The following is a 23,331-nucleotide window of genomic DNA, read 5'->3' as shown; positions in this document are numbered from 1 at the left end:
AGACTGTCATGGTTTCACGTACCATCTTTGTGTGCCAAAGTTCACCCGTTCCTCTCCAGGACATCCCAGTTCAGTCATTTTGTAAGATGTTTTTACATTTATGATTGTTTTAATTGTTTTAAGCTAAATGCTGATTTTTTGCTGATCTTTTGTCTGACGGTACATACTACTGTTTTTAATTTCTGAAAAAATTTAGTTTGCTGCCAGATTATTCCATGTGCCATTCAATGTTGTTTTCAGTAAGGATCAAAGATAGCTGGTGTTGACCTTGTTTTTCTTTTTGTTAGTCTGTATTGCATTGTTGTTTTCAGTATTTGGTCTTCATGACATATGCTGTTTATATGTTACTGCCAAATTTCATTTCAGTTTCCAGAAAAGTCAAGGGACCTCCTTATGACAATAGTGCAATCCATTGAAAAAGTTGCCAAATACAAACCTCTGCTGCACATTTCTTTCGAATGCAGGTTTATTAAATCGATAAACTACAGCATGGGTTTTAAAAAGAGTTTTATCTATTTTACTATCCTCAGTATTTGGGTTTAACTAGGATGTTATTCAAGATGTTCTTATATTTTTTTCTGCCTGTCGACAGTGCATGAACAAACCTTTTTTGAATGTGAAAATAGTGTGAGGTTAAAGTTCAAACGTGTTCTCATTGACTGCTCCAAAGTCCACTCCTCCAGCAGTTCAAGGTAACGCGTAGTTTTTCAATATAAACGTATCAAACCTGCATCTGTTTTGTGTTTAATGAAAGGCCATTTACTTTAGTCCACCCTGAAAACGGTCTTTTCTTGTGCCATATTTTGTTATGTTTAAGGTAACACACAGCGCTCTACATAAAACCTACCAGAATAACTAGAATAATCAAAGAGTATAGCAGTTAAAAGCTAATGGAAGATAATGTGTCTTTTAAAAAAAGGACCCAAGCCAAATGTTTTTTGTCGTTTTCTTTTTTAACTAGTGTGACTTTTCCTTTTATTGCCTTTCCATAAATCCTGTTTCTGTTTGCAATCTAGTACATGGCCAAAGTATGTGGACTGTTCCTTTGAATGAATAAGTTTGGCTATTTCAGTCATTTATGATGACAAGTATTAATGCAGCTACAAAAAGGAATTCTATCAAGAGATTGGTATTTTAAAGGAATAGTTCCATGTATTTTTGGTTATGTTATGTGTTATTGGATTTAACGATGTTAATCTTTGTGAACTTTCCATTGAATTGATTCAAGTCTCCATGTGTTGAGGTGTTTAAATATGTTTAATGTTTACTATGTAACATACCAAGAGAGCGTAACAGCTCTCGGTTAGCTGTGTGTGGAGCGCTCTGATCTTTGTTGATGTGCCACATTTGTTCAGTTCTTGAATGTAGTGTTGGCAGTATTGAAATCAAACTGAGAGCATGTACATTTCTGTGGATATATGGCTGGTTATGTTTGTAGCCACTCATAGTTTTTAATTGTGACAAAAGCACAATGGTCCTTGATCTTCAAGATTCCCTGAAGGTTTTCAGTGTTATGCATTAATGATATCTGTTAAAGATGATGGTTAGGTGTTTATAATTTGTTGAATATTTTTTTTTGGCAAGATCAGGCCAGCATCTTCAATATTCACAGGTCCTGGGACAGTATTTAAAAAGAAAATTATTTGTCCCCGTCAATGATGGCCCTAAGTGCTCAGATCTTTGATAGTTCCTATTCCATTTGAAAACTTTGATACTTACAGAGCTTGTATAAATGAAATGATTTCATAACTGATGTAAACGAGCAGATGCTGGATTGTTCAGGAGAATCACAACAGTATTGCAGCCACGAGGATCTTTAGACCAGAATTTACAGCACACCTGTTCTTTTTTATCTTTATGAGGTGGCTGATTTTATTAATTATATACTAAGTGAAATGCAGTGTTTTCCTGGACAAGAAGACATTCCCTTGTGCATTGAACACAGCATAATACTGTTTGTTTCTTGAGCCCATATTACATAATCAATAACTCAAGACATCTGCATACTGGAAACAAAACGCGAATACTCTGACGTGACCCTCGCTGAAAAAAACGATAGAAACCATTACAGAATTTGTAATGCTTTTACTAGTTATAATGTGAATTGAATAATGGGAATTGAATTTAATTGAATCCTAATTGAATACGTCCCAAAAGACACTACAGGAAGCCATTTTTTAATGGTTATAATGGTTAATAGATGATGGTTTGTACTGGTATTTGTAGTGAAAACAATAAGAATTTCCATGATGGTTTCAGTTGTTTTGTTTTTTTTCAGCAGAGAGGTGGGACTCAATGGTCTGATCTTTAAATGAACAAGTTGCTCTCGTACAATAATTTGTTTACAGTGAATTAGATGGTTGTATGAATTTAAAGATTAATATTTTAAAAATGTTTCTTATTTTACAGTGAATGGGGATAATGTACTGTGTGGATTACCTAAATGAAATAAAGAGTAGTGAGCAATGAATTGATTTTGTGGCTTGTCCTCATAGCACGTTTATTTATTTATTTATTTGTGTGTGTATGTGACACACTAGATTTTGGGGCTGTGAAATTAAATTTCTTACAGTTTGCTCAGTATGAATGAACAGACATTAGTTCACTTACCTTTAACTGGTTGTTGTTCTATTCATCAGTATTCAGAGCTCATGCCTAAACGTGTATGAATGTCATCGCATTAAATAACAACATTGCAAAAATAGCTTAAATGTAATTATAAAATAATATACTGGTAAAAAGAAGTATTTGGCTTTAAACGTTATGAAACAAGTTCATAGTTAACCTGTTTTATCGTGTTTTTGAGGGTTAACTTTGTGAAACATTAAAAAGCTGAGGTTCTTGTGATTGGAATGATGCAAACCATTTTAAGATACAATCAACTCAGCAGGTACAATCAGTGTCTTTGTAAGACCACCAGCAAGGATGAAATGTAGGCTGAAATTATTATTATTATTATTTGTGAGTTCAGTGTTCTATTATTCAATACCAGGAAGACTTACAGTGATTCTGAGGTTTGTTCTGTTTAGTTTTACCTTTCAAAAGACCAAAACCATGCCTATACTACAAATGGTTCAAGAACAGCATGCAATTTACTTTGAGTATGCATTTTTTAGGCTTTTTTGACCAGTTTTACAGGAATGCTAAGGGGTTAACGTGAAGAACTACACCTTTGTTAACGTAAATGAAACCGACTTCACCCTCTAAAACCTTAGAAGACTTGCAATCATTTCTGGGAAAAAAGGTTTCCTTTCCTGTTTTTTTTTTCTTTTTTTTCTCGAAAAGTTCTAAAATTATTTTACATTATTAAGGTGTCTGCTTTATTGTTATCTTTAAGATTCATAACTTTTAAATCTGGCCCAAGTGTCTTCTGTTGCTGATTGTACGTAAGGGGTGGAAATAAAATGGGCAAAGGGTGACACATACTGGACATACATGGAACTCAGCACTTCGGGCAGTTTACTGTAGACACAACAATATACAGTAGATGTAGATCCGTAGATGATGAAGAAAACAACAACAACAACAACAAAACGATTCACTGAGTTGGAAAAGGGATCACCCATGTCAGTATTTTGTTTTAATTTTTAAACCACATTTTGATTTAATTACAGATTTTAGTCTGTTGGGATATGTCTCTGTCTCTACTAACTTTGTACATCTAGACTTTGCTATATTTGCTTACTTTTCTTTGCAGATCCGCTCAAGTTCAGTTCAATTTGATGGCGAGCGTTTGTGGACTGCAGTCTTCAAGTCATTCCACAGGTTTTCAATGAGGTTTAAGTCTGGGCTCTGACTAGATCATGCAAGGACATTCATCTTTTTGTCCTTCAATCCCTGTGTGCTCAGTTCTGCTGTGTGCTTTGGGTCATTGTCTTGTTGGAAACCTTCTTCCCATTGATATCTTTCTGGCAGAGGGCAGCAGATTTTTCTCAAGAATTTGACCATTTTTTGCCCCATCCATTGTTCCTTCTATCCTGACAAGTGCTCCAGTCTCTGCTGCAGAGAAACCCCCATAACAGGATATTACACCTCCGTGCTTTACTGTATGATTTCTGTTATTTAGATGGTGAGCTGTATTGGATTTCTGCCAGACATCTCGTTTGGTGTTGAGGCCAAATAATTCAGTCTTCCACTCAAATAATTTTAGTCTCCTCTGTTTTAAAATCATCACGGTGTGTTCTGGCAAAGCTCAAACTTCATGTGGCCTTTCTTGGGGAGTGGCTTTCTTCTTGCAACCCTCCCATACAAGCCACATTTGTGGAGAATTTGTGATATTGTTGTCACATGCACAAAATGAACACTCTTTTTCATAAATCCCTGCAACTGCTTCAGAGTTGATCTTGGTCGCCTCTCTGAGCAGTTTCCTCCTGGCTCTTTCATCCAGTTTGTAGCAACATCCTGATTCAGGATCCCACCTCTTAATAATAGACTTCACTGTGCTTCTAGGCATTGATAAAGCCTTTGAATATTTTATTTTTCTTATTTTGTGACAGTCCACAACCGGAGATCTTTTGACAGTGCCTTTCTATGTTTGATTGTTTGCTTCAGTTGCACTACCAAGGACCGAAATGCTGCAGGAAAGCTCTTTTCATGCTGAGCTAATCAACATGACCACAGCTGATCACAGTTGAAAGTTGGTATCTTTCACTTGGATGATAGAAGTTTTACAGCTGCAAAAATGATAGAGTAAATACAGCTGGATAAAACAAAAACTGTGTCCATCTGCATTTCAGGCCGAAGTTTTATTATGTTGTAATCCGAAGATCCAAAGCTTTCATCGGTTTTATGGTGTTTATGCTACAAAAATGGAAAAACAATGTGCCTAGGGTAACGTAGACTAACCATGTTCCGTACACAACTAAAAAAGCATTATATTTAGCTCTGCTGTAAATCACAATTTGTAATGCTTCATAATGCATGTCATGAAACTATTTCTAGATGCATATACCGGTATTAGTAGTTTATATTTATAGTTTAACATTGGGGTCTTTCTCTGGTTAAATCCACTGTCAAAGTTATTTCAAGCTGATTAGCTTAGTTCTTATAAGCAGCTTTTGTTCTTTTGGTTGCTGCTTCAGTCATCATAGCCTACATCCCAAGTCTGTAACGTTTTTGCATTGATGCCATAGTATCATCCTAATACTGTTCATTTATGATTTTAAAAATGCCCTTTAACTTGTTGCATTTGTTAACCCAGCACTTAAAGAGCAAAAGCAGTGGAAACCTTTAGTTCCTGAGAAACACTGGCTAAAGAGTCCTTTGTGCCCCAATGGCTACGTTTACATGCACAATTTCTGGTTCAATTCATTCCTATTGATGAATCCGAATGTAGTGACTTTTATGTCTCAATGATTTATTTACTCATATTTTCTCTAAAATTAGTCACATATTTATGAGATATGGCTTAAATTGTATATTTAAGTCTTCTATATCACTTTAAAAGAGATAATAGACATTTTAAATACTGTTTTGCATTTTACACACCTTTTTGTTGATGTATGCATTCAATTTTATTATGCCCTCAGTGCAAAGTAATCAACTTCCACAAGAAACATAAACCATGAAATTATAAAAAACTCAAAATATGTTTTAATTATGTTATAGACTATAGGCTAAACTGCCTCTAATCATACATACAAATCATGTGAAAATATAGAACCTGTTAACACTGGTATTCCACCCTGTTATGCTCATTTCCACCCTGTTAGACAAGTCGTTTTAAATAATAATTTCAGAGCAACGTTAAATGTTTGGCATACTTTTGTCTTATTTTGTGAGGTGAGGAGCACTAACAGCATATATATGTTTTTGAGCAAAACTTTTTTTTATTATTATTATTTACCAGGCTTTTGACAAAAATGGGCACAAAATAGTACCTGTTCTTAATAATTAAGACTATTAATCTTCTATTAGTCAATAATTGTTTTGTTATTGTTTTGAAAATAAAAAAATTATACGATGGCATATATCAAAGAAAAGCTCATTATTGTTTAACATTTTCATTATTAACATGTTGTGATAACTATCTTTATGTCCCTAACATTGTGGAATATTACATAAAAATATACATAAAAATCATGTATTTTTTTCTAACACTTATGAAGCCAAAATGTTACCGCATACCAGGAATGACCCGTTTACATGAACGCTAAATAAAGTTATCGGGTTGATGTGTGCGTTTATGTTACACGCTTCAAATCGGAATTGATTATTTATTTTTATTTTTTTTTTGACATGCGCACACTGCACAAATATAGAGTTTCTCACTACTACTGTTTGCACATAATAACCACTCTCCTACACATTTCTTATTTGTTTTTTAACAGCAGAATTAATATTTATCCATTTATATAAACATAACCGCTGTGCTGTGCTGCTTATATTTATCACGGATAAATAAATAATAAAGGAATAAACCACTGCCTTCAATCCGATCTAAATTTCCATGCATACCAATATGCTCAGTTACATGGGGGGGGGGGGGGGGTCAGCATCTCTTTGATCTGTATCTCCCATATAGACACAATAGGGCAGACTATGAATTTGTGATGGAGCACTGATTATATTTTTGAAATGGTATTACAATTTAAACTGTTTTCATTTGAATATATTATAAAATGTTATATTTTTCTGTGATGCAAATCTGAATTTTCTGAAGCTCCACTCTTTAGTGTCACATGATCCTTCAGAAATCATTCTAATGTGCTGCTTTGATGCTCAGGAAGGAAATTTCTAATTATTATCAATGTTCACAACAGTTGTGCTGCATAATATCTTTGTGAAAACTGAAACATTGTTTTAACAGGATTCTTCAATTAATAGAAAGGTCAAAATATTTTAAAAAGTAGCACTAAGGTAATGTCTTTACTGACACATGATCAAATCGATGCATTTTTGCTAGATTTAATATTTAAATGTAATTGTATATATTTACATTAGTAAACTTCAGTATATTTATAGATTTACTGTTTAACTGATTCTCAAACCATTATTATTTCTGCAAACAAAAATTGTTTTTGCTTAATTAAATCCACTAAAATATTTTTTTGAAAACAATTTTTTTTCTTTTACAAAGACGCTTGCAGCAATTATTCATTACTATCAAATTTTTTGATGTTGTAATTTCTCAGAGAGAGGAGATGAGCGTTTTGGCAGTCTTCCTGATCAGCTGGTCAACAAAACATCCTTGAAGAAGAGCTTAAAATGAAATGCTCCCTACACAACTATCACGATTCACGCATCTACGTCTGCTTCTCTTTTACTTCTCCCACCGGTCACTCACTGAAATCTCTGGACTTAGTTGCCATGAAGAAACTGGACAGCAAGATAAATTGTTCAGAAAGTATATGTTATATAGGATGAAATTATAAGTTATATACATAGAATTGTTGAATTAATGTATATCCATATATTTCCTTCCCAACCAGGTCAACATTATTCAATCATAGTGAAGGAAGACACTATATCCAAGAGCGAGCTTCAGACGTTTAAGATCAAGATCATGAGTTAACTGGTGTTCAGATCTACCAGTTCTCAACAGATGATGAATATCAGATATGTTTTGTAACAATTTTGCTATTGATCAGAACAGATACACACTTTATGCTCCTATACAAATGTTTATGCTAGAACATAACTTTTAAGAACATTAAGTTAGACAAAATGGACATATTGGGCAATGCTTTTTATATACTGATAAACACAGGAAATATTTTAGCGCAAATGCAAATGAATAGTAAAGGCTGCACTAGCACATAATTAATACATTATTCGGCATGCATGCATAAAATTAATCAAAAGTGACAGTAAAGGTTTTACATTGTTACATTTGGGATAAATGCTGTTCATTTGAACTTTAAAAACGAAAAAATTTATATATTACGCAGCGCCACTGTTTTCAACATTGATAACAATGAGAAATATTTCTTGAGCAAGTCCGCATCATGTGACACTGAAGACTGGAGTAATGATGCTGAAAATTCAGCTTTGCATCACAGGAATAAATCACATTTTAACATACATTAAAATAGAAACAGTTATTTCAAATTGTAGTATTTTGCAGTAGTACATTTTTGATCAAATAAATGCAGCCTTGGTTAACATTACAAAAACATTACAAAATCTTAGTGACCCCAACCTCTAGTGAAAATTAGTATTGTAATTTATCTTCTACACATAATGCATACAATCTAATTGTACAGTCTGCATTCAAAATGAAATCATAATTACAATCAATTTGCATCTCACAGACATGATTATTTCAGACATTAATTGAAGCATTATTAAGTATACTGTATGTCCATTTAGATTAAAGTGACAGATGATTGAATACTTAGTGTCCACTGAAATATATATTTACTTCCATTAATTTCTGCTGGTACTCACAGTGTATCCTGTAGCTTGTCAATATGAATGCAAAACAAGCAGCAGATGGTGTCTTGATTACTGTAGGCATCATGAGAGCTACACCAGATTATTAGTGAAGTTAAGATGTCTGGGCTTTGTGGAGAACGAGTCACTGTGACTTTGTAAAGCTGAGAGAGATGCTAATTCGTGTCAACATGTTGGACCTGAGGAAACAGACCCACGCCAGACACTATGAGCTGTACCGCCGCTGAAAACTGGAGGAGATGGGCTTCAAAGACACCGACCCTGACAGTGAACCCTTCAGGTTCTGCAACACACTTCCACAGCTCATGAATGTCTTGCTTGTACTGGTTGGTCTTACATAACGCTACACAGTAAATTTGAAATCCGGAAAACAACACCATAGGAGTTATTTTCAACACTTTGAAAGTGTATATATGAGAACCACCCACAAAGTGTTAATTTAACACTTTCAAAAGTGTTGCTTCATGCAACACTAATACAGTGTTAAAATGTGAACACTAAGAGAGTGAAATATTAACACCGATGCAGATAAAAACAACACTGTTACAGAGCTGGGTGTAGCTTTGAAACAAACACTGTCAGAGTTAAAATTCTACACTATTCCGGTGTTGACATGACACTTTGAAAAAATGAAAAATCACAATATACTCAATGTATAAAAGAGTCAAAATTTACACCATCCTGGTGTTGATAGAACACTTTTTTGGGAGTTATTTATGGTTCTGCATTACCTACTAAAAAAAAAACTAAAATAAACTAGAAATTCACTATGAAGAAAACATCACTGTCAAGGTTTCAAAACTTTATTTCAGCACAGAGCAAGAAACCATAAATGCCATGAAATTATTACAAATAACAAGTAATGTAAAAAAGATGGTCATTGCCATTGGACATTTGTAAATCAAATGGCTTGTAGTACATCAATTCCTCAGGTTTTTTGAGTACAAGACTGTGCTCTTGTTCAACAACACTGAAAGCATGAAGGTGTTCAATAAACTCTGATTGAAAAATTGTAACAATCTTTCCAAAAACAGGTGCATCATCAACAAACTCTAAGAAAACAACAAGACCATTGCGATACTCAGTACCTTGACACTTTACCCACGGTGTGACCATTACCTCGCTAGAGATATCAATCTGGAGCTGCTCTGAAATAAAATCAGAGTTTTCAAGGTCAGACAACAGCTCATTTGAAACAGGGCCAGACTCAATACCCATGGTAGTACAGGACTCCCAGTGATAGGCAATGGCTAGCTGGTGTTTTTTTGCAAGTGATTTGGTCAGGTTTTTGAAATTTTTTAGATTTTTCTTAAAAAACCTGTGTTTTGCCTCATACCTCATGGTCCATACATGAATCAATGGGCCAATTTGTCTGATGCATTCAGGGTAGTGAATCATAAGGTGGTGTTTTGGAATTAGATTCCTAGGATACAAATCCTTAAACAACTGATGATGCTCTTTTATCAGATGCTTCAAAAATTTTTTATCATTCCTTCAGAGATGCAAGGAGAAAAGATAATATTAACAATATGTAAGAGCAGCAACATCAAATGCCAGTGCTTATCTCCCACTGGGACTACATCTCCAAATATGAGAGGGATGTTCTTAATGAGACACCACGTCTGACTTGCATTGAGACCAATGTTGTTTCCTGCTTGTTGAAGGTTGACCTTGGTTGGGCGGTTATTTCTTTCTAAAAAGCCATAGTTGAAGGCATACAATCTTTGAGGAATGGAATCGCCAGAAATTAGATTGCAACTCATATATTCAAAAAGCAGTTTCACTTCATACTGTGCAACTCCCTCCAGGATATCATGCATAATATCCAGCACAAAGTTCTCAGATACATTAAAGTAAGTCAAGGTATGGAGTATAGAATTTCTTTTAACACCATAACAGGAGTTTTCATTGGGGTTGTCAGCAAGATACTTGTAATGCTCCTCATTTAGATTTCTATTACGCAATATCATCCGTGGGTCATCCTCACTAAATACTTCCTGTGCTAACACCTTGTCAGTGAGACAGAGTCTGCAGTAATGTTTTGCAGAAAAAGATTCAACATAACCAAGAATACTATTTAGACCTAGGTTATCACCAGTAATTTGCGAAATAGTACCAAAGATGGGCTCCTCAGAAAATGACACCATCATTCCCCTCTTCTCAAGTACTTTCACATCATCAACCAATGGGCCAAGTATTTTGTCCATGCCATACTTTTTTCCATCTTCAGAATGGAATAAAGAAATTAGATGCATGTTCATTAAGGAAGAGTTAATGTGTGCTGGCAGGTTACGAAGTACAAAATATAAACAGCCAAGTTTATGAACTCCTGCTTTAGAACCTAATGGGTTCGCTGTTTCAAAATCATCATAGTAAATTTGGATCTAAAGTGCATTGCTGTGGATGGAGTACAAAGGATGTTTTTTGTAATACTGTCCATCACAAAAATCACAATACATGTCACTTTGCCGTTCCTCTTGGATAAGATTACACACTTTATCATTCCTAAAAATGAACTCAAGAGTCTTCAGAAGAGGGATATATATGAAAGTGTCATTTACTGTTGTCTGTTCATACATCCCAGAGATTTTATTTCTTCTTGAATCGTATCTGACACCTAAGTGTATTTCAATAGGTTCAACAACCCCCCATTTCTCACTGAAATATTTTCTCCATTTTGTATCAGTATTAAAATCAGAGAATGGATTATTAAAACCATTAAAAACTTCTTCAACTGAACTTCTACTTGTGCTGTCAACAGGCACAACATTTAAAACATTTTCCCTTAAACTTGTATGGAAATCATTAACAAAATCCTCCATGCTTTCAACAACTGACATGATTACACTGTTTGCAACACCATTGCCCTGTAATTTGGCTATTATTGATGCACACCTTTCCCTCGAACTATCCCTTGAAACAGAAGAACATTGAAGCAAACTCGCATCATTATGTAATCTTTGCTCTGTGTCAGACACAACAAGTGATACTGCTTCATTGAGATCTGGAGCTTGTTGATTTTGTAAAGATACAATTCCACTGCTTGATGCTACAGCCCTCAAATGAAATCTAGTTAAATGTTTTCTAAACCCTTCATAACTTTTAAATTGCAAGGAACAACCATCCTGATCACAAACCAGACCAAATTTCTTACCAGGATATAAACCATGTACAAGTTTTAGGTGCCGAATTAATTTAGCTATTGTAGCAAACAGTGATTTACAGACATAGCATCTAAACATCATTCAAAAACTTAGCTCTAAGCTCCTTTACTCTCGGGCTCTCACTTGTAGTGCCAACATCAATTTTGTACACTGTAGTCTGGAGAAAAGTGTACAAATTTTTGAGTGGAGGATCATAACTGAGACTGAAAACAAAATGAACCTTGAAGAGTTCATCAATGGCAGCCAGTGAAGAGGATTCTTGACAGGGGATGAGCTTTTTATCCACCGCAATGAAGTAGTGACTGATGGCTTCCTTGCTGCTCCCTGAGGCAAGAATGTATGGCTGACGATTCTCTTCCAGCTCAAGGTGTTCCTGTATACTCCTGCATGCCTAAATGGGTAAAAATTAAGTCTATGAATAATAATGATAAATTAATAAGAACAGCTTTATCAGTTAAAATTTATTTGCGACTTTTTAGCTTAATTACACATCATAAAGACCGGGAAGCACTCCAAATCAAAACAGTACATGCACGAACAACTGTTAATTTTAGTTTAGATTTAGATCAGATTTAGATTAATTTTACATTTATCATTTTACAGTTTATCTAATAGTAAAAAATAAGATGAAGAAATTACTGAATCAATTCCAAGTGTAACACTTATAGCCCTTGTATTGTGGCACCAGTGTACCAGATACCTACTTTGTGAAACACCACCAGATGGTCAATAGTCTGTGAAATACTGATCCTTTGGATTTTCTTTCTTCCTGAAGCCTGGGGTGATAGGAGATGCAAAAGTAGAAGGAAGGATGATACATCACTGTCCCACTCTGAAGAAAAAAATAAATAACTTTGTTAAATATCTACACAAAAATGAGTATATATAGTATAATTTCACTGCAAAGTCATTGGAAGTTTCACCTGGGGAACCCTGTGCCTCGCTGCTTTCTTTGCTCTGTTTGGCAGATGACAGTAATCTTTTCAGCAGTGGAGTGGAAGTCAAGGTTTCTCCTAGTTTGATAACCTTTGCTTTGAAAACTGTCGGCCACCTTTCCAAAAGTCTGGAAGCAGTTTCTGACCCAAAGAGGAGTGTGAAGTCCTGAAGAATCTGAAGCAGTTTGAAGAAAACACAAAGAAATTACAATATATTGTGATTACAATAATGTGGTCAGTTTCAACAATGCAGACCATTTGACAGTTCTCTGATGCTAACATTTCAATTTTAGTAAAAAATGAAAGAAAATCCATACCAATCCTTTAGTGTCCAGGAATCGAGGAAAAACAGAGAGAATGGTGGTGGATCCCTCTGGATCATGGACAAGGCGCTGTCTGTATTCAAACGTTGCCTTCATCTTCTGCATGATGACCTCACGTTCACTTGTATGATTCATCAAAGAGATGGCCTCTACACTTTGATCATTATCTAGCTCATGTTCTTGGTAACATAGCTGTCTGTCAAGCAAAGGACCTCCCTTTTCTTCTGTTTTTGGATCGTCCTTATTTCCAGAAGGTCTTGTCCCCCTTTGTACTGTCTTGAGGCGCCATGACAAGAATCCAGTGTTTTTTTGGCCATCATAGAAATGTTCCTGTTGAAATGACACAAATTCTTAATTTAACCCTTAATTAAAAATGAAAACATCTTTAGACATTTCCAACTGAGCACAAAATATTGAATGTCCGATCAGTGATAATGACATATCCAGTCCTTCCTTGGGGATCTTTGAGTGAGGGAAACAAGGTGATAATTCCCAATCCATACTTCTGTTTGGTAAGTCGATGTGGGACCATTCTGAAGAATTGGAACACTCAATGTTACTTTACGCTGATAGGAAATGTTTAAAAAATTTAATTAAACTAACGTTTAGGGGAAAAAAAAGAAAAGAAAAATTTGGACAATTTGCACAAATTTGTATCACCCAACTACATTTATCTACTTCACAATCTATAGAGCATCAAAATCACTAACAAACTGAATAATGCATGAAACGAATTATATTTTTTATAATTACCCTTCGGTCTCCATCATGTGTGCAACTAAGATGTTCACCATCACTTTTCTCGTGTCATCACTAATTGTGCCTGTATCTTCAAACTCCTTAAGCACATTTCCTCCACCTGGTCTTGTCTGTGGAATTTGATTTATCAGCTATAAAAAAAGGAGAGGATTATTAACAGATACTATTATGAGAGAAGATAGTGCAGTAATATCTAAATTACCATTAAACATGACCCTGATCTAAAAAATATTACCAATATATATGGGGATAAAAAAAAAACCTTAATGAAACTGAATATCATGATGAGTAAAACACCCAGTGTCTGTGTAAGGCTACTGGGACTCACATCTCTGGCCTGTGCTCGTTGTGATGCCACATCATCATCCTTTCTGAATCGTTTTGGACTAAACCAGTCACTCTCTTCACTGCTTTTTGAAGTTAGAGACAGTGTATCTGTATCCAAGCTGACTGAAGACTGAGGTGTGGAAGATCCTGTTAACGTTAAAACTGGGGTTAATAGATGTCATGTTAGTATATATAAATACAGAATTAAAAAATAGAAATGAGAATTTTTAAATCCAGGACATTGGTTGTTGAAATAAAAAGACTGAATATGACCCTTGCCATTTGTTTACTTTTTAGAAATACATTGTTGTACACCTACAATATTTTGAACACTGAACATATTAAAACACTACCAGTACTCCAGTACCAGATACCAGATACTCCACTACCAGTACCAGATACAGATCATTCAGCAGGTTCTGTTTTCACTCACCAATGTCAGTCAACTCATTTATGACTAAAACCAACCCACTGGTGGACATTAGATCAGGAAACACATCTTTATCCACCTCTGTACCAGTTTCATCTGTAACTGTAACTGTAACAGCAAGGTCGTCAGGAATTGAGAACTTCTCTTTCACTGCAAAACAAAACATTTACCAATTTTAGTCAAGTTTTATTCATAATTTGACAAAGATATAAAAAAACATATAGATTTAATTATTATGATATTAAATATCACTCACCCTCTGCTAGAAATAAATCAAAGCACGCCTCTGAGATTTTTATGAATTTCTTCCTATTCCGAAATTGTGCTTTGACAATCATTGTGATTAAGCACCTGAACTCCTGGCTTGTAGAGGAAAAAACACATCTTACTGGTTTGCTACAAACACAGACTCAATTTGAAACAATAAAAATATCAAAACAACTTTCATAATTTATCAAAACGGCAAAGACACCAATTAAATCGAAATAGGTTAACTTTTTATCTGTTATAACCCCTCATTTACAAGACAAAACGGGAACTTTTGAGAAATGATACCATTTTCGTCTCCGTGTAAACTTTCACACTCTCCTCCTCCTGCAGTCTAAATAAGCGCGCGGTTTCTTCATCTATTGTATCCGGAAAGACTTGCAATACAGTTTTACGCTACGTACAGCGCCCCAATGGTCAAACTTCATTATTGCCGATACATTTTACATAAAAATATATGTTGTAAATTGGTTTTAATTGTCGAAGTTGTCCACTTTTCTCAAATGAGTAGAGCTGAAACAACGAATCGATTTAATCGATTAAAATCGATTATTAAAATAGTTGTCAACTAATTTAGTCATCGATTCGTTGCTAAATAAGTTTTATTTGCCGTAAGCGGCTCATTTCGTGCATATTTCAAATCTGCGGTGACCAAAGTGTGGCAGTAATGAGCCACCGGAGGTTTTACTCAGCCAGTACAACAGGAGAAGTAGCGAATAGCCAATAGCTGGCCTTGTTTTATGTCACGTGCTTCCCGAGCAGCGTCTCTGCAGCCATAGACATCATATGATGTCTATGTCTGCAGCATTCAGCGTGATGTGGGAGTACTTTACATTGAGCCTTTAAAAAAGAAGAGTAACCTGTAAACTCTGCACTACTGCACTGTTTAAGGGGACGTTCACATATCGCGTCTTTTGCGCGCTCAAGTTCGTTATTTCCAACACCGCACCGCATCGAGTTAAAAACATTTAAACTTTTCAGAATGCCGCAACCGCACCGCGGGTCATGTGACAAGAACTAACCAATCAGCTTCATCCTTTCCCGTAACAACGTTAAAAGCTCAGTCAAGATGAAAGGAACAGCTGATCATAGCTGTATATGGATTTCCATTTTGAAATAAATTTAGTAGCAGAGCTACTGCAAGCAATTTTTTGAGCTGCAAATCCATTTATCCTTTGCTGAAATTTCCTCGTCTTCAAGGAGAGAGCACGTCATGGTTGCTTAGCAAAGGCAGACGCCTCAGGGGCGCTTCTGCGCGAGCGCTTTGGAAAGAAGGAGAAAGCGGCGCGCCTAGCGTTTTCCACGCGTTTTTAGGCACGATATGTGAACGGCCCCTAAGACTTTTATTTGTGCAGATTCTCCAGTACAATGTTGTTTGCAAATGTTTAGTCGTAAAAGCTGAGAACATTGCTTTTTAACAGTTAACATTTAAAGCTTTACAAACATGTTCTGTGATCAGTTTGTCGTTTACCAGTTCAAAATTCAGTCGTGCAGCCTAATTATGACTGAATGAGAGAGGTAAATGTAGATATTTGAAATGCACTTTTTTTTCTAAGTATTCACTGCTCTTTTTCACACAGCAGGTTTTTTGTGTGTGTCCTATTTTTTTTTCTGGACAACCTTCTGATGGATTTTACTTTAAATTGTGAGTTCCATTCAGGTTTCATGCCATTGGCACTTTTTTTGAAGGATTGTTTACAATTTCACAGCAAAAGCTATAAAGCTGTTTCCCAGTAAATAATAAAATACAATGCACTGCAATTTTATTCTGTTTTATCCTTATTCTTCGTGAAAATATGTTCTGAAAGATTCCTTAATAAGCTTTGTTCAGGATGTTAAACTACTTTAGGAGCTCTAAGGACTGCCATGGTGAAAACATTATTTGAAATCTCCTTGTGAAATTTGCTAGAGTATGGGTCAGTGTTCTGATTGCAGAAGAGTTCGACAAAGGATTACTAACACAATAAAACAACTCCAGGTATATTTTTGATGAGGATATGACAGTGCAAAATGGTTAAAATCTCTTAAATCTATGCTGAATGATAAAGACCATTTATTAATAATTTACTTGGGGAAAAAATGGAAAAAACTAAAATATAAGTACATAAACCGATTAATCGAAAAAATAATCGACAGATTAATCGATTATCAAAATAATCGTTAGTTGCAGCCCTACAAATGAGACTTCCCCGATGACGTATGCAGCCTTCAAATGCGATCTCCGGGGGACGCAGCCTCCGAAATGAGACAGCAATATATTCAACAACTTTGTTAATACAAAAACACATATTACATTTTTTTTGCTCCTTAAAATGTAATAGAGTACTTTAATTCACTAAAATAATTAAACTAACGTTAATCACGTGTGACCATAGACTGTATAAAAACACAAATCATATAATTCTGCTCAAACATTAAAACGTATCATTAAGTTACCACAGTTCAAAACCATGAAGGTCCCAGAAGCATGGTCAACGATCAGCAGAAATCCAAGCCGAATCTTAAAAACAAAATCTGAACAATCTTTTTTAGGCCAATAACCATATTGATATATACATTTTCTGTTAACGTTAGAAGACTGCAGAAATTGCACGTGCCAGTTCACCTGTAAAATCAAGTAGGGCTCGCTGTAAAATGGCGCGCGCGCGTGACTTTAGACTCATTTTGAAAAGAACACGATTAGACTTTAATCAATAAAAATGACTGCTGTGTGCGACACGCGAGATGACAGACGAAACTACTAACGTTAAGTTACATTCAAAGCTTTAATTCGTTGATAAAGGGGCATGACACAGGATGAATTTACAAAAAGCAAATGTCAGAGCTCGGTGGCTTTCTCAATCATTATTATAATTATCTGTGATTGAATTATAATGATTATATACAAATTATGAATTAGAATAAATTTACAGTCTGTATCTGTATTATAACATTAAATTTAAAGACTTACCACGACTCTTCCAGCGAAGTAAAATGGCGTACGCATGTGGTCTGTTTCGATAAAAAAATGACGTCTGTCTGCACGTTAATGGAGGTGTGGCTTGATTAACTCTGAATGAGAGTTGGCGTTTGCAACTATGTAAAATAACACGGTCCGTGTATATTTTGGTCATTTGATTTTCTATTTAAAAATAAATAAAGATAAATGAGAAACGGTTTGATTTTCGTTTTTTCGTTTTGTTTAAGAAACGGAAAACGAAAATTTAGCTGCATTTTTCGTATTTTTGTTTGTGGGTAAAAAATGAGATTATGCTTTAATATTTGTTTGAATGTGTGGGCGGCGCTGAAACGCCCCTTTCATCCCTTCTGTACTGCACCGACAAGCGGCAACCGCAAGCTCAGTTCATTTTCACCAGGAGAGAAGCGGCAGACAGCAGAGCATATTATACTAGTGGTGCTTGCAAGCTTTATATATATATATATATATATATATATATATATATATATATATATATATATATATACATTTTTTTTGACCAAACAGAAATTAATTTATTCAATGACATTTGAATTTTACTGTAGGCCTATATGATCTACAATGACATGAAATATGCGGATTTTTAGCCTACTAATTTTATTCTATACCTATTTAAGAAAAACCTCACAAGTAGCCTATGTTTTCATTTGCTATTACAAACAACAGCAACTGAAGCTTTATCTTGTAGCTAGTGTAGTCTGCTGCACTTCTCTGATCGGCGGATCCCGATCCACACCTTCCATCCCGAAAACAGGGGAAAGAGCTTCAGCTCCGTCAGTTTGGATCGTAAAACACCCTAAATAACACGAAAACCTTACAAAACTCAACACGATGTGCTTTCTGCCATCTCGGTCTACATTAACTTCTTTCTGAAACGTCAGAAATGAACCAGGCTCATGCATCAGACGAACCATGTCTAGCTGGACATGTCTACTTTTAAAATAATCAATTTAAATAGAAAAATAATAATAATAATTTTATATTAAGGCCTATGTAATTCAAATGAAACCAAGGAGAGGTGCAGTGTTTCCCGTCTGAACTCATTATCTGTAATGATGTCACACCATCACTATATTCATACTGTCATCTACAGAATTCGTGAATTCAGTTCATAATTCTAAGTAGCCTATAGCCTATAATTAAAACATTTAAAGTAGACTAATTATGGGGAAAACTTAACTTATTTTAATATAAATTTTATTATAAATGTGGGGTTGGGTTTTTCCTATTTTATATTTTTTTTATGAATGGCCTAGAATAAAATAAATAAAAATTAAAATAATTAAAATAAAGTTGTCAAGTCTGCTTTGTCAATAACATGCAGCAGCTGGAAAATTATAATATTATTTTTTATTTTATTATTAATTTAATTAATTAATTAATTATTATTGTTATTATTATTATTTTATCTTGCAAGCACCACTAGTATAGAATCCGCGGGATTAATATGCTCTGCTGTCTGCCGCTTCTCTCCTGGTGAAAATGAACTGAGCTTGCGGTTGCCGCTTGTCGGTGCAGTACAGAAGGGATGAAAGGGGCGTTTCAGCGCCGCCCACACATTCAAACAAATATTAAAGCATAATCTCATTTTTTACCCACAAACAAAAATACGAAAAATCCAGCAACATTTTCGTTTTGCGTTTCTTAAACAAAACGAAAAAACGAAAATCAAACCGTTTCTCATTTATCTTTATTTATTTTTAAATAGAAAATCAAATGACCAAAAGATACACGGACCTAACACCAACTCTTATTTGAAACCTGACACTTCTGGTGTTAGACCCATTCTGTTCAGTGTTGATCCAACACTTTATTTTAACACTTTATTGTAACACTGGAAAATCAACACTGGTAAATTTACTGTGTACTTGTTTTCAAGAAGACCATGTAACAAAAGAGGCAGTAAATTCATTCTAAATTGTATTATCATAGTCATATGTCCTCACACACAGTCTGCAGGAAACATATGTGGCCAAGAGGAGAGAATTTATTAGTGCGCTATAACTCAAGGAGGAGCAGAAGAGACAGATGTTTGTCAGCAAAGTAAAGGAGACAGAAGCAGAACTAAAAGAGGAGAGTGAGGTAAGAATCACTGGATTTGACATTATTTTGGTATTAACTCAGGACAAAAGTATATTCGTACAAGCCTTAATTTAATATAAATGGTCATGTTAAATTACATTATAACTGCTTTGGAGAAAAATAATAAAAAAGAGAAAATGTAAATACTTTTCACTTTTTATTAAAAACTAAAATATTTAAATACTTTTAAATGTATACAATTGTAAAAATAAAAATGCTAAATACGTATTTTTATTGAATAAAATAAAAACTTTAAATTCTTGTCACCTTTTAAATATTAACACTTTTTTTATATATAGTATCTGCAGGTTTTTATTAATTAATAAAACCAAATTAATTAACTCTTCATTAATTAATAATGCATTTAATTAAATATTAAAATATGAAATAAAACAATCTTCAAAAGTGTCACCTTTTATTCAAATGTAAATAATATAATACAATAAAATGAGCTCTTATTAATAGTAAATTCATAAATACACACAATTGTTGCAATTGCATTTAGTATCTCAGCATAATAAACTAGTGCTGTTATTTGGTTAAATAATAATGGAATTTATTTTTTTTTATATTGAAATAATAAAACAAAAAATAAAATAAAAGATAAGTAAATTAACCATTGTTCTGTATTCCAAGCATGAAAGATTTGAGATGCTGAAACGAGAAGATAAGAGATTTGGAGGAGGAGATGAACAGCTTCACCAGGAGGAGAGTGGCTGCTGAAACCCTACAGACTTTACAAAGCTCTTCTTCCTTCAAAAAAGACAAAGAGAAGAAAACATACCTACTCCTCCTTCCTTTCTTTCCCATATCTGTTTCCATCTCTGGTAGTCCCCATCTGTGAATGAGACTGATCTGTGTCTGCATTCACAAGCGTCTGAGGTCTTTTTGATTTTCTGTGTTGGCTGACCATCTTCTGGGCTCTAAAGCCCAGGCAGAGGATGCTGGGAAAGAAGAGCTTCAATAAAGCAGACAAGATCTTGGAATGTTTAATTATAAAGAGATTGCTGATGACACTAGTTGCGTGTTACTGCCAGCTGTCAGATCAGCATGCGTTTATGCCCCCAGATGAAGTGTGTTTGTAATTTACACAGTTCAACCTGTAATGCGATACATATCAGACACCACACTGGACTGTGATGATCCACTGATCTGTACTTGATTTTTTATTATTATTTATTCAACCTCATTTTCTTCCAAACTTATATGACTTACTTTCTTTTGTGGAACATAACACAATATTTTGAGAAGATATTTTTTTCCATAAAATGGAACTTAAGCAAAATATTTTAGTGTGTTCCGCAGAAGAAAAAATAAGGGTTTAAAATGACATGTTAGTAAATAAATGATGACAGAATTTAAATTGTAGATGAACTATCTCATTAAGTAAACATGAAGTTCTGTTTAACGTTGTATTGTTTTGATTAAAACCAGTTAACTTTGTCATTGTCTTAATATTAATACACAACCTGACTATGATTAACTGCACTTTTAACATATAATTTCGATTATACATCATTTTTGTAATAAATTTTTCTCTAAACAGTTTTACCAGATAGAAAAGTACTGCACAAAATTAATTGTTTTGCAGTATAATTATAATAATTTTAAATGTTGGATATCTCTGCTTATGTTATGGCTTACCTCTCCTACACAAATGCAAATGTATATTTTTTCAGTAAAAATAAACTAATTTGGTTTTGTTTTACTTTTGCATAGGTCTATTTTGTAGCTTCTTGAGGCTTTGGTCTGAATATTCCTTGACCTCAAAGAGGTACTGAACTAGAAGACTTAGTGGCTTTTGCCAAAGGATTGCAATGTGTACTTAACCAAATCCCAAAAGTACTTAAACCACCAGTTATTGCTGAATTCTCCTAAACAAGAGATGCATTTGCAGATTGGGTGTGTTATTAGTGAGTGGTGCTTGTACTGAATGTTTTACAGTCTTTTCTAACAAGTATTCATTTACACTTTAACCAGCCTACACTTTAAACATCAGGACAAAACCGTACTGAAATATGAAATGAGGGAACCCAGCTTATGTTCATTCTGTTTATTGTTCTGTTGAAAATGTGTTGCTCATGTGACTCAGAGTCAGCGGCATTTAAGAAATACAGAGTCTGCATTCTTACCCAAAAGTCAACACAACAATTCTCTATCGGTCATCTCTAACAGTCAATTACACATACTGAAATACCCTTGATAACAGTTAAAAAGGCATCATAAGGCCATGGTGGAAATGGAAAAAAAAAACTTTCACAAGTCTCTGCATAAGCGGTTTCTATCTTACTCTGACTGGTCACTGGTCCTGACCTCAAAAAGCAGAAAGAAAAGTTGTGAACGACCTCTGATCTGAACCAAAAGGATAGTTGGAATGTGCTCTTGTACAACAGTCAGGTAAGTTCAAATAAAATTTCACACTCATTCTCTCACATAGACAAATACAATCAATCTTATATTATACATCTATGAGGAGATAATCACTGTACTCTAGCTATTTAACCAATGTCCACTTAAAAAAAATAAAACAATAAAATAAAGAATGAATTTTCAAAATCAATATGATGGTGCATCCAGCATGTACTGCACTGGCCTCCTCTAGCTGAATAAATAAACTCTCTTGTGATTGGCTGACCATGTGTCAAGAGAGTATGGCTCTTGATTGGAGAACACACCGACACAAAGTTACAATTTGCATGATATCTTCAGTACATGTAAATAATCTTTGCTTAATATGTTGAGCTCTAGTAACTTGTGTGTCTTTAGATACATTAATTCCTACTTGCTGAGTGTGCTATCTGTCAAACAGACCGAGTCTTTGGCTGAGAATTTCATCATATAAATCTGACAAACACCATCCAACCTAACACAAACAATCATACATCATATATGCCTGCATCTTAATATTATATTCTTTATCAAACTTAACACGTATACATCTGTACCTCTATATATAAAATAATAATGGGGAAAAAAAATAGTTCTAGTAGAAATAGTTCACCCAAAAATGACAGTTCTGTGATCGACACACATGAACGTTTTACACAACAATTGTTGCATTTTGCATCTGTCAGCTATCATAAGATTTTTCAACAGTGGTTCTCAAACCTTTTTGACTCCAAGTTTCCCATTGTCCAATACATTTTCAAAAGCCCAAAGACTTAATAATGATTGAGGATAAGGATTGTTTTTAAACTTGGCTAAAAAAATGAACATTCATTCTAAAAAAGCCCATGGAGTTATAAGTGTTTTTTGATTTTCTTGACTTTTCCAGGTTTAGAAATCACACATTAAAAAATTTGGCTTCCTCGTACAGTACATCAAGATGCATTTTTTTAAAGACAGTGGGAATCCTGGTTCCTCAAGGTGGGTGAATTAAGATAAGCAATATCTTGATTTTTACTTATTTAACTCAATCTCTTATTTTAAATAATTTTAATTCATTTTAGACGTTTCCCCAAAGTGGTTGAGAACCACTGCTTAAGAAGACTTTAGAAGTTGTATTGACCACTTTTATGGCCTTTTTTGTCTTTGTTGGAACTGGAAAACATGTGCACACTATTGTCTGGAAAAGAGCAGCTTGAACATTCATTAAAATATCTCATTTTGTGTTCCACAGAAGAAAGTCAATCATATGGGTTTGGATGGAATGACATCAGGGTGTTAAACGATG

At 34.5% G+C, this 23,331-nt stretch overlaps 1 pseudogene; it reads left to right on the top strand.

Annotated features, from left to right (window-relative positions):
- Window positions 1–4,819: 4,819 nt before the first annotated feature.
- LOC132114133 (septin-8-B-like) lies at window positions 4,820–20,715 on the top strand (annotated as a pseudogene).
- Window positions 20,716–23,331: the final 2,616 nt, after the last annotated feature.

The sequence above is a fragment of the Carassius carassius genome, chromosome 33, assembly GCF_963082965.1.
Source record: "Carassius carassius chromosome 33, fCarCar2.1, whole genome shotgun sequence".
NCBI classification, from domain to species: Eukaryota; Metazoa; Chordata; class Actinopteri; order Cypriniformes; family Cyprinidae; genus Carassius; species Carassius carassius.
The sequence above is the reverse complement of the archived record's forward strand: the minus strand, read 5'-3'. Positions and strand labels throughout refer to the sequence as shown.